This window comes from Papaver somniferum, chromosome 5, assembly GCF_003573695.1.
Source record: "Papaver somniferum cultivar HN1 chromosome 5, ASM357369v1, whole genome shotgun sequence".
Taxonomy (NCBI): domain Eukaryota; kingdom Viridiplantae; phylum Streptophyta; class Magnoliopsida; order Ranunculales; family Papaveraceae; genus Papaver; species Papaver somniferum.
The window spans coordinates 115,305,609-115,318,280 of NC_039362.1; the positions used below are offsets into that span (position 1 = coordinate 115,305,609).

Sequence of the window (12,672 nt, forward strand, 5' to 3'; positions counted from 1 at the left end):
ACTTTGGATAGATTTATCTCCAGAGCCCAGGAGATAACCAAAAAGAGAGAAGTTGCTTCAGCACCAACTGCCTCAGAAATCAGACCAAAGTCCGACCTCGATTGAACTATTATTCCTGCATTATTACACAATATCATGCCAATACCCATGTTAAAACTCTTGTAATAGCCATCAACAAAAAGACAATGATCCACCAGTGCAATAGGAATTTTAAGTTGCATATTATTCTTCTGAACATTCAAAGGAGGAGTCATATATGTATTTAATATTCTTTTCGAATCAAGTATAATGTTATCCAGATTGATAGTAACTCTACTGAATACCACATCACATCTATGTTTCCAAATACTCCACATAACGATTGCACCTATGCTTTTCCAGTTAACCACAAAAGGGGACTGACCTAATCTATCATCAAACCATTCTAAGAAAACATCTTCCACACAATCCAGATAAAAATTAACTAAGTGTTGAAGCGACAAACCAAACCAAACATGTGCAGCAACCGGACAATAAAAGAATAAGTGCGTAACCGTTTCAATATCATTCTTATAAAGAGGATAGGAAACATCAACAACAGGGTTATTGAATTGAAGTAAAGTATTGATTGGTAGCATCTGCGCAAAAATCTTCCACATGAAAAACTTAATTTTAGGAAAACAATTCAAAGACCAAACTTTTTTCCAAAATAAAGCCTCTTCCCTATTACTGAATTCATTCCTATAAACTCTATAAGCTGATTTAATAGTATAAGATCCATCCCTAGTATGAGCCCATTTAACTTGATCTTTATAAAGAAGATTGACCTTAATACTTTTTATTCTCACAATATCCTCAGGGGAAAATAGAGAGTTTAGAAGTACCACATTCCAAGAACCCGTATTCATATCTATAAGCTCATTAACGAAAGTATAATCACTACAATTTGAATCTATAGAAGTAGGAGGCAAAGAGAGACCAGGCAACCAAACAGATTCCCATATTCTTGTAGAATTACCATCATTTATCTTAAAAAATATATTAGACCTTATGAAACTAAACTCTTGACAATACCCTTCCAAATCCAAGAAGCAGAGTCAGCCGCTTTATCAATTTCCAACAAATTTTGATTAGTGAAGTACTTATCTTTTAAAAACTTAGAAATCAGAAGATCAGGGTTTTGAAGAATTCTCCAACCAAGTTTTGCTATAAAAACTCTATTAGTATCATAAGTATTCCTAATACCAAGCCCACCACAACTTTTATCCTTGCTAATATCTCCCCAAGAACGAAAGTAAGCAGCATGTCTTGGGTCTTTTTTAGACCACCAGAAAGCTCTCTGAATAGCATCAATTTTGGACGTAATCTTCTTAGGAAATGGAAAACATGACATATGATATACTGCAAGATTAGAAAGCACATGTTTTGTAACCACAGTTCTGCCAGCACCATTAAGACTAGTCTTTTTTGTATTTCCTAATCTAGAATAAAATTTAACTATCAAAAATTGAAAAGATTTAGTCTTATCTCTATTAACAAATAGAGGAGTACCTAAGTACTTCTCAGAAGAACTCATAAATTTAATTCCAAGGGTTTTAGAAAGAAGTTTCTTATGTTTATGGTGCATTTTCGAACTAGAGAAAAAACACGATTTTCAAAATTAATAGCCTGCCCAGAAGCTTTAGCAAACACATTTATTATTTTCATCAGATTTCTAGCATACAACAGAGAAGCCTTTGAAAATAACATGCAGTCATCAGCGAAAATAAATGCGAGATAGATGGGATGTCTTTTCTGAGTTTAAAACCTTGAATCAAATTATCCTCTTCTCCTTTCAGAAGAAGCTGAGATAAGACTTCCATACAGATTATAAAAATGTAAGGTGAAATACAACCACCTTGCCTAATACCCCTACAAGGAAAAAACAATTCACTTGGCGAACCATTAACCAAAACAGAATAAGACATGGTACTAACACATTGATGAATAATCTGACACCAATCATCAGAGAATCCAAGTTTCTTAAAAACAAAGAGAATAAAAGTCTATTCCAGCCTATCAAAATCTTTGGAAAGGTCAAGCTTGATAGCCATGACACCATTTTTAGCAGTTTTCTTTTTTCTTTTAAAGGAGTGCAGAATTTCATGACTAATAACAATATTATCATGAATTTGTCTATTGACAATAAAAGTCGACTGAAAGGGCGAAATAAGAGTATCTAACAAAGGTTTTAAGCGGTTGGTTAAAATTTTTGAAATAATTTTGTAGACAGTATTCGATAATCTTATAGGCCTAAAATCATGGGGTGAGGAAGGGTTATTTACCTTAGGAATTAGAGCTATAAAAGAATGATTAAGCTGCCTCAGAAGAAATTTAGTTATGAAGAAATTCTGAACATGATCAATAACTTCTGTGGAAATTTCATCCCAATTTTCCCTAAAGAATCCAGCAGGGAAACCATCGGGTCCTGGTGATTTCCAAGGAGCCATATCAATAACAGTAGCATGAATTTCTTCGACAGTTGGAACAGCCACCAACATAGAATTCATGTCATCATTTATAATAGGTTTAACATTTTTAATAGCTTCCTCAATATCAATTGTATTGGGATTTGAAGAAGTATAAATATTCTTGAAGTGACTAGAGAGAAGAGAAACAACTTGATCTCTATTTTCCAGCCAGTTTCCTTGATCATCTTTAATAGTTTGAATAGTGTTGTACATATTTCTAAGCTTCACAGTATTATGAAAGAATTGAGTATTCTTATCATAATGAGTAAAGTACTCAATCCTAGATCTTTGTTTGTAAAAAGAGTTTTCTATTTCATACCAATAATCTAATTGTTTTGAGTAATTCAAGATGTAGCCTCCAACATCAGGGGAATAAGGCAACATTTGCAATTTCTCAATCTCAACATTTAGATTATTGATAGTTTTTAACATGACCAAACGATTCAATATTCCATTTACTTATATCAGATATAAGATTTTTAAGCTTTCCAGCAACAACAAAACTAGGAGACCCATTGACTCTCTTATTCCAAGAATTTTTAAGAACATCTTTGTAATCCGGACTTAACTGCCAACACTTGAAGAATTTATAAGGAATATAAAGATTTTGTTGATGATGAAAACACTTGAGCAAAATTGGACAGTGATCTGAAAATACTCTTGCTAGATTAGTAATACGAGTATCAGGGAGAACAGAAACCCAATCATCATTCATAAAACCTCTATCTAATTTCTCAAAGATTAAACTCGAAGGATTTTTAAATCGTCTATTACACCAAGTATAAGGATTACCATAAGCAAAAACTTCATTCAGTCTCATCTCTACAATCTTATTTCTGATAAATTCAGGGGCCAAAGAAGAATCTGGATTACCACCTTGGTTTTCAGAATTATGAAGAATAAAGTTAAAGTCCCCGAGCAGTAACCAAGGTCTATTATCATCTTCATTCACATGAAATATTTAAAGATCCATAAACAAAAGAAACCATGCAGTTCTTGATAGTAGGTGTAATATCACATAATATATGAATCATATTAAGGAAACTACTTATAATTTCTATATTTGACTTAGAAAAATAACCTAAAGCTAATCCGCCAGATTTTCTAATTGCCGAAACTACAAACCATGAATCATATGGAAAATGGTGACTGAATTTTTTAACCGTATCATTATCAACCATAGTTTCCATAAGACAAACAACATGTGGTCTATGTTTTCTATACAAATTTAACATATGTAGCCATTTTTTTATCAGAACAACATCCATTCATATTCCAATAAATAAACTTCATGATAGAATGAGAAAAGAAAATACTTAAAAAAGCAAAAATAAACTAAATTTTATAAAATGAATAAAAGGATTTTAAGGAAATGTTGAACTTACAGGGTCATCCGAAGAAGACTCTGCATCCATAGAGTCCATAGTATCCACCATCATGAGAAAATGTAATTGATTTTCTCCAGAAGTTTTCTTTTTTAAGTAGTTTTTGTTAACCATGTGTGTGTTGAGGGTAGATTCTAGACTAAAGGTAAAACATTCATTTTTGGTGAGTTCTCATATCAAGGATAAAATATTAATTTATACTACAGACAAAACGGTCGTTTAATAATTTAATGCGGAAAATCACATTCATCAATTTTAAACTAGTGGAAAAATGGTCATTTTATAAAGTAGAGTGAAAAGGGCAAAATGATCATTTTGGGATTTCTCCCTCCACACTTGGTTGTAAAAATGTTTTAGTGCTATGTTCCCCATCTGAACTCCTAAAGCTTAACTTCCATGTTCACTCTCAGCTGAACAACATGGATTCAATGAAGTGTCTGATCAAGCTATGCAAGAGGGTACCTGATCAAGAGCATCACAACTATGTAAACAAGACCAGGTAGTTATCATGCTAGACACGAGAATAATAAAATTTAATGAATTCGTGTCAACAAACAAATTTTGTTCAATTTATTTAATTTTGTTTCAACACATAAAATTTGCTTATTTCACCCAACTACGTGCAAGCACACAAATTTGGGTTTTTTTCTCATTTTATGTCAACACACAAAGCTTGATTATATCACTCAAATTCATGAGAAGACTCAAATTCATATGAAGATGTCAATTTATATGACGACATCAATTTCTCTATATTTGGTCAATTTGGCGTGAAGCATAGTATCTGGACTCATATTGGTCGAAGGCTAACGTGTCCAAGCATGGAGTGAAGACCTCCCATGATTAGTTGCAATAAAACTCTAATTTTGGTCGAGGAATGAATAAATTAGGGTTAACTGTGACTGACCTAGGCAGTCAAGGATTGGCTCCGGGCACGCCATTCCGGCCAATCTGGCAGGCCATGCGCCTCCCGTGACTGACCAATCATTTACAGTGACTATCTGATACCCATCTTTTATTCCGACCAGTCAATTTGCTCAGAGCATGCTTGACTAGCTCCTAATGGCCGACCAAGCTACCTAAAAACCATGTAAGTCGCGCATGGAAAAATATATATTTTCCCTGAAAAATATATGTAACGTTTATAAACGTTACAATGTTCAAAGCTTCTTCTTTGTAACACCTAAGTGTTTTAAAAAAATGTTGTGTGGCTCAAGCTTATAACGAGACAACGTTTTTTAACCGTCGCGATCATTATAAATTGGATCCGCGACTCATGAAGATATCTGTGACTCTTTATAAATATCGAATCATCGTGTGATTGACTTCAACAGTTCTCTTCACATGACTTGTTTAATTATACTTATTTAAGAGCACAATGCATCGGTTTGGACCACTTCACGCGGCAAGTCATATTTTCATGAAACTTTACTTGCCATTCATGACCCACCAGTAGCATAGCTCGCACGTGATTAGTCGAAATATATATTTCCATGTAGGCGTCACATGCACGTCCTACTGCACACACTTGGTTGCTTGGATAACCACACATCCTCTTCTCCACTCCTCATGATCGCTCTTCACATGTCATGGTGTCAAGGAGAGGTGTTGGACTCACTCAAGAACCACGTTCTACATTAAAACTGTGACATTACATACTCTCACAACTTGTCAACCTCACCATTTAGGTGTGAAGAGTCATGCATGCAACCTCTGACTTCACATCAAATTGGTATTTTCTACTAAAACACTCGAGACATCAACAATGTCAGAATGGGGGATGTTCACTAGGGTATTATTCTGGTGGTCTATGGTATGCGATGTGCAACACACTCATTACGAGAAAGTGTTAGGAAGAGCGGACAGTTAAAAAGCGTAGAGGAGCAGTGGATGTGCAACCGTTCAGTCTTCGCTAAACAATAGGGACACAGTTTCATCACTTTCGCATGATCTCCACCTCCTCACTACTTCAAAACATCCACTTCTTACGATATCAGGGATGCAATTATGACTTTATAAGAATAAGTTTTTCAATCTATTCAACAAGGAATGACGATCATAAGTATCCAGAAAACACAGAGGATACACCGCTTACCATCTACAATCAAGTTCTATCTTCTGATTCACAGTCATACGCAACCACATATCACACATTATCACTCTCTGATCACAATACTTCTTATGCTACCCTCGCTAAGACCAACGCTTCTTCTTCTTTTGTGACTGAAGCAAGACTGGAACGATCATTTCTTGGTTTAGGACAGAGTTGTGTAGATTGATCGCTTGAATCCAAAGTACTCATTTGCAATATATTTATTTAGGGTTTAGAATCACTTCTCATCAACCTACCCCATTTTACCATTTTCACCAGTATCAACTTTTAGCCTCAAACAACTCCCATAAAACATAATCTTTGTATTCTTACTTGCGCATACAAAGAATATCAAACAAGGTGATGATATACCCAAGTAAGCTGCCAAGCATATATATAAAATCTGAAAAATTAGGGATCAATCCAACAAATCAGGTCAGCTGCAAATATGAACCTGCAACAATAACGATTAGCACCCAGAGAAACTAAACAAATTCAATACAACTCTGCAGTAGTAAGGAACAAAATTCCAACCTTCCCAATCATTTACGCTCACACAAAATAAATCATTTCATGGATAATATATAAAGTTCGTATAAATATTTCAACACCAATCGTATACCCTAAATCTGGTTATATGTCCGAGGAAATAACTTATGTGGTCGAGTCTACTTTATTAGTCATTAGAGATCGCAAAATGCATTGACAATGTCAATAAGATGGGGTCATCCGAGTCTTCAAATTGGCTAAACAAGCTGAGATCACTTCAAAATCATCATTACAAGTCAGCTGGCCAATATCAAGTTGTTTAACATTCATATCAACATTCAGGAAACCACTATATATGGATCACGGGAAGCTGGGATCAATATACCCACAGTATCATATTTACCTAAGTGACCTACTGGGATTTCATTATTCAAACGACTAGAAGGTATCTCATTTTGAACGTCTACTGTTTCTCATCAACCTACCCCATTTTACCATTTTCAGCAAAATCGGTTTTTACCTTACAACATCATGGTATTAGAGTAGTCGATTTAATCAAGCAAAATCTTTTGATGAATCTGAAATCTTTAACCAGAGGTTGTATATGTGCATGGAAATTCACCAGCCAAATTAAAGGCTTATTAAGCTTAACTTATCGTGCACATGTGTGGCTAGCTATCTTTCAAGGGATCATCTGATTCCGTTACAAATTAATTGGAAATAAATCTAAGGATACAACAAATATTGATTAATGGATATATAATAAAATCTATAATATAATAGGTTAAGCAGGACCGACCCTGGAAATTTGATGCCTCAAAGTCCAAACCCAAAATGATGCCCTATATGTATTTCTATATTATAAACGTATTCCTAGCATTACAATGAACTGATTGATTAAGACATAATCATAATGGTCCACGTAAATAAAAATATTGATGCTCTTAAACTTTCATTATAACATGCAAATGAATTATATTGGAGTTATTTGAAGGAACCCCAAGTCGCTGCACTAACCTTGTCATGAAGAATTATATCATAAGGTTTCAAGTACTTTTCATGTTGTATGCAATGTGCTTATGATATTTTCTAGTTTTTCTTTGTTCATATAATTTTTTCATTTTTATTAGCAGTTCTGTAAAAGTAGACTCACAGATTCTCATGTAAAATTCAGTGTTTTTGAATTTTATGTCCCTCTTCTATATGTTAGGTTTTTGACATGTTTGTTAACGCCTAACTGTCGTGTAAATTTTCATACTCTCACGGCTTCATCATTACTAATACTGCATTAAAGAAAAAAAAAATAGTGCAGCCACAAGTTAGCAGTAGAAAAACTTGATGTACCTTAGCTCTCTTGAAAGGATATATTTGGACTTGTAAAAGCATTTTGTTATAACTAATCAATTTTTATGCCCCTTTTGGGATTGCTTCCTAAAGTTGAACTTCGACAACTTTGGCACGCTGACCCTGAGGTTAAGGATCACCTATTCTTATTATTTTGGAGACATGTTTTTTTATTAATAATGTAATAGCTTTATTCTATTTCAGTTAAATCAACTCATTCCTAGTTTAGAAAATAGTTTCTCTCTGGATGATTGGAGTTTAATAGAATGTAGTTAAAATGTTTAATTATTGACTAATTTATTGTAATATAATAATGCGATTACGGGCCAGTTGAGTGCATTACGAACTTTTAACGATAAAATGCATCTTGATTATAAACAAATCAAATTTGAACCATATTATGAGAAAATTAGATGTATACAAAATTTATCTTTTTATTTTATTTTTCTAATATACATAACTATTATTTTATATAATATTTGTATCTACTGATGTCTAAAGAAATTCTCTGACATATAAGTTATATTATGATATTAGCGTATGTATTATGATATTAGTGTATTTGTTATTTTAGCACTAAAAACCCCAGTTGGGACCGTAAATTTTTATTATTTTAGCTAGAATGTTACCTTATAGAGTACAACATTAAGGAAGTTATAACGTATCACATTAAACTGATATTTATGGGCAGGGGAGGAACCAGCTTAGTGCATGGATGTTCAGTTGTACACCTAGCCCAGCTAGCTCTCAAGCCAAGTAACAAGTACTTGTCTTTTCTGGTATAAATTGGCCTTCCAAGCCTTTTGCATTCCCTAAGGGGAAAAAATTCTTTGCACTCTTTCCTTAAAACCTAGCTCCTCCCCCGCTTTTGGGTACAAAAAAGTGCTAGAGGTTTGTCTCAATCAAGTCAGTGGATTAGTTCAAAACGGAATACGAGAATTTTTAGGTGGAAACTGATAAATCATGAGATCTGTTTGTGCTCATTTTATGACACAAACTATCGTGATTATGTTGGTTGTAAGCTATATCTGCATGCTAATTCTGTGCCTAGGGAAAATACTCTACACACATGGTATGGTAAGCAAAGTGCTACAATAATCCAACTTTGGATGTTTTGGATGGTAAAAAGGTGCTCATAGTTGGTGGGGGTTGAGTTCGTTATATGGCGAGAGGAGTATGGTGGGCAGGTCCAATATATTGAGAATTTTGTGCGGAACAAGCGTGTGGCTGGGATTATGTTCTCTATACCTAGGGCTGCACAAGACCCGCCCACGATACCCAAACCCACCCGTACCCGCTAAATCCGTGGGTTTTTAATCCATACCCGCCCGTTGTGGGTGCGGGGTTGGTTATGAAAAAAAAAACCCGCTGTCTGTGGGTGCGAGGTTGGTTTAAGCTAATACCCGCCCATACCCGTCCAAAAAACCCGCAGATTATATATCATTAGATAAAACTAATCCTATTCGTCCATTATGAAACCCTAATACTAGTAGATAGGATAACTGATAACCCTCATTCACTTTCTACACTCTTCTCTCTGTTCGGCCTCTTCTCTTCTTCCTCCTCAGTTCTTCTTCTTCACCTACGAACGACAATTACCAGAAATCTTCACCAGAAATCGACAACAATCGAAAAATCAACAGATTCAACACTTAATCTTCATCTGTGAACTTCCTAGATATGAATATTTTGGGGTTTTGGTTTTTTTTTTCTCACTTAATCAAGGAGAATAGAAGTTACTCTAAATACTTGAATATAAAGCGGGTTTAAACCCGTTTAAACCCATACCCGCCCAACCCGTAGCGGGCGGGTAACAAAACCCGCCCGCTGTTTATGGGTGCGGGGTTGGTTATGAAAAAAAAAACCCGCAGTCTGTGGGTGCGAGGTTGGTTTTAGCTTATACCCGCCCATACCCGCCCATGTGCAGCCCTATCTATACCCCGAAGGGATTTTTAGTAATTCCACTTCAGCACAGAGGGACACAAAATAGATTGAACTCGACGGATGTTTCATCAAAATCAGATCGCGAAAAAGGGGATAGCTATGGTTTGTTCTTGGCAGAAATTTGAGGAGTTAAAGTTCGTTTTTGGGCAGTAATTCTAGGAGAAAATATACACATCACGAGGAAGCAAAGCTTAACAATCCAGGTGCTACTAAGATTCTCATTCAATTGAGGATTTCGGTTTTGTCGACACCTTATTAGAGAAATGAATTCACAAATCAGTTAGGGATTGTTTCAAATATTGTTTTCCGATTCTATTTGCACTAAATCAGGGAGTGGATGTGGCCTGATTTCAGTGGGTCTTATGCAGTAAAACGAGGAAGAATATACAACACTTTGGAGAGATTATTTTTCAAATCAACAACAGATTTTGACGAGAATAAAGGATGGGGTTTTGTTGTACTGAATGAAGAGGTAGATAAGGGTTGGTTCAGTTGTTTTAGGCATGAAGTTAGGACTGATTTGTGGAGATGGACTAGAAGTTAGAGAAGAAGTCAAGTTGTTGCTGTATAAAAGGAGAAGAAGAAGAAACCAAGAGGGTACGCCTGATTTCTGAATTCTCTTTACTCGAATTTCTTCATTTGGTTCTCTTTTAGCTTTTGTATTAGGGATTTAATTCAATACCTCTGATGGAATTCAACACCACCATGAGAAGCTAAACCCTTTCTCTGCCAAGACAAAAGGGAAAGCCTAATGTGTTCAGTTGACATAGTTTGATCATTAATAGAAATTATTTTTGTCCATTTCATTTCCTTACTGTCTGATTTATATTTGTGTTAAGATTGTTGATATACTTCTTTGATTCATTATGATTTCCAGATACACTGAATGCTTAGGAATCCCTGTAACACATCTTAATTGGTTTTGTATGTTCTTATAATCAAGCTAGCGAATGATGTCAGTTTAGTTACTACGGGTACATTCGTTATATTTTCCGGGTAGAGCATATTACTATCTGTCTCTATTTGAATGATCTTTGATCATAAAAGTACTTGAACCCATTAGGTGGAACCTTAAGGTCTTGGTAGATACAACAATTATTCATTTCTTTACAAATATTGTTCTCTGTTTTCTCAATTACAAATCAACTTTACATTATTGCTTGTATTAATAATTCTCTTGAACACCTGCAATCTATGTGGTTCAAACTCGTTCCGACTATATTACACTTCTTTTACTTTGATACTCTGAATAGAGTGATCAAATTTTGGCGTCGTTGGGCCGGGGATTGTTTAGTGTTCTTTAGAATTCAGTTTTTCTTAGGATTATTTTTAGTTTTGTTTTAGTATTTGCTGATTTCTTTTGTTTTATTACAGGAGTAAGATAGGTTTAAAGGCGACAGTTAGGAGCTGGCTACGGTTGCAGGAGACAGGTGCCAATTGTTTTTGTTGTGGGTAGGCTGAAATTTAGCCTAAATCGCAGCGGTTTGATAACATTGTACCTGTTTCTTGTTCCTCTTTTAGTTGCTGCTTTGTTTTCCTGTCGCATTTTGTTTTGATTAGTTGCTGGGTTGCTTTACAAGTGTATGCAATATTCTAGGTCTGATCATTTTAATCGATTACATAACAATAATCGTTTTTCTAATAGGGTATTAGAAAATCACCCTAATCATCCAATGGCAGGTGAAGCTGCTAGAATAGCTGCTGAAGCCGCAGCCAATGCTAATGGACCTAGAACCCTTAGAGATTATTTACAGCCGGAAAGGACTTCAACACCATCCTGTATAGTTATGTTGGCTAATGCTGGTAATGTGTCTATAAAGCATGGGCAGATACAATCACTGCCTAAGTTTCATGGATTGGACTCCAAGAGTCCATACATACATTTGAAAGAATTTGATGAGGTCTGTACTACTATGCCTTTTGTAGCTGCGACTCAAGATGTCGTAAAACTGAAATTGTTTCCATTTTGTCTAAAAGAGAAAGCTAAGACTTGGTTGCATTCTTTGTGACATACTATTAGGACATGGAATGAAATGACAGAGAGTTTCTGAAAAAGTTTTTTCCGGTTCACAAAACCATCACTCTTCGAAAAAATATTATGAATTTTTCTCAAAAGGAACATGAGTCGTTTTTCGAGTGTTGAGAGAGATTTAGAGACTTGCTTTCTAGCTGCCCTCACCACGGTTATGAGATATGGAGAGTTGTTAATATTTTCTATGATGGTTTAAATTCAGGTACGCGTCAGTTTGTTGAAATGATGTGTAATGGGCAATTTCTGAATAAGTCACCTGATGATGCTAGGACTTACTTCGATTCGCTAGCAGAAAATACCCAAATTGGGATACTTCAGGCACAGCGGATAGAAATAAGTCCAAACCCTTGACTAGCTCTAGGCCTGGAATGTATGTGATGAGTGAGGAAGATGATTTCAATGCTAAAATTGCTTGTTTGCGTAGGAAATTTGATGCTATTCAGAGACCAAATATAGTTAAGGTAGATGATTCGGTAGAACATGCTTGTGGTATTTGCGAAATTCTGGAACACTACACTAAGAATTGCCTACGATCCCAGCATTTCAAGAAGTGTTACATGACCAAGCAAATGCCATGAATACATACAAAAGACCTTTTAGCTCACCTTATTCGGAAACATACAATCCAAATTGGTGAAACCATCATAATTTCAGTTGGAGGAATGGTCCTACTATGAATGACGTTAATGTTCCTCAAGGGTCTTCATCTTGTAACTCTTATGTGCCACCTCATAAGAAGACTCTTGAGGATACTTTACAAACTTTTATGCAGGGACAGACTCAAATAAATCTGAATACCTTGCAGACTTTGGATGAGCTGAAAACTAGCATAGGACGTATTGAATCACGTCTTAATGATAGGGAGAAAGGAACATTTCCTTCTCAAACTCAACCTAA

At 35.2% G+C, this 12,672-nt stretch overlaps 1 long non-coding RNA gene across 1 annotated transcript; it reads left to right on the forward strand.

Annotated features, from left to right (window-relative positions):
- The first annotated feature begins 9,781 nt into the window (after positions 1-9,781).
- Positions 9,782-11,370, forward strand: LOC113277722. Its single transcript, XR_003325098.1, has 2 exons — positions 9,782-10,340; positions 11,118-11,370. It is a non-coding gene; the product is annotated as an uncharacterized LOC113277722 (long non-coding RNA).
- The last annotated feature ends 1,302 nt before the right edge of the window (positions 11,371-12,672 follow it).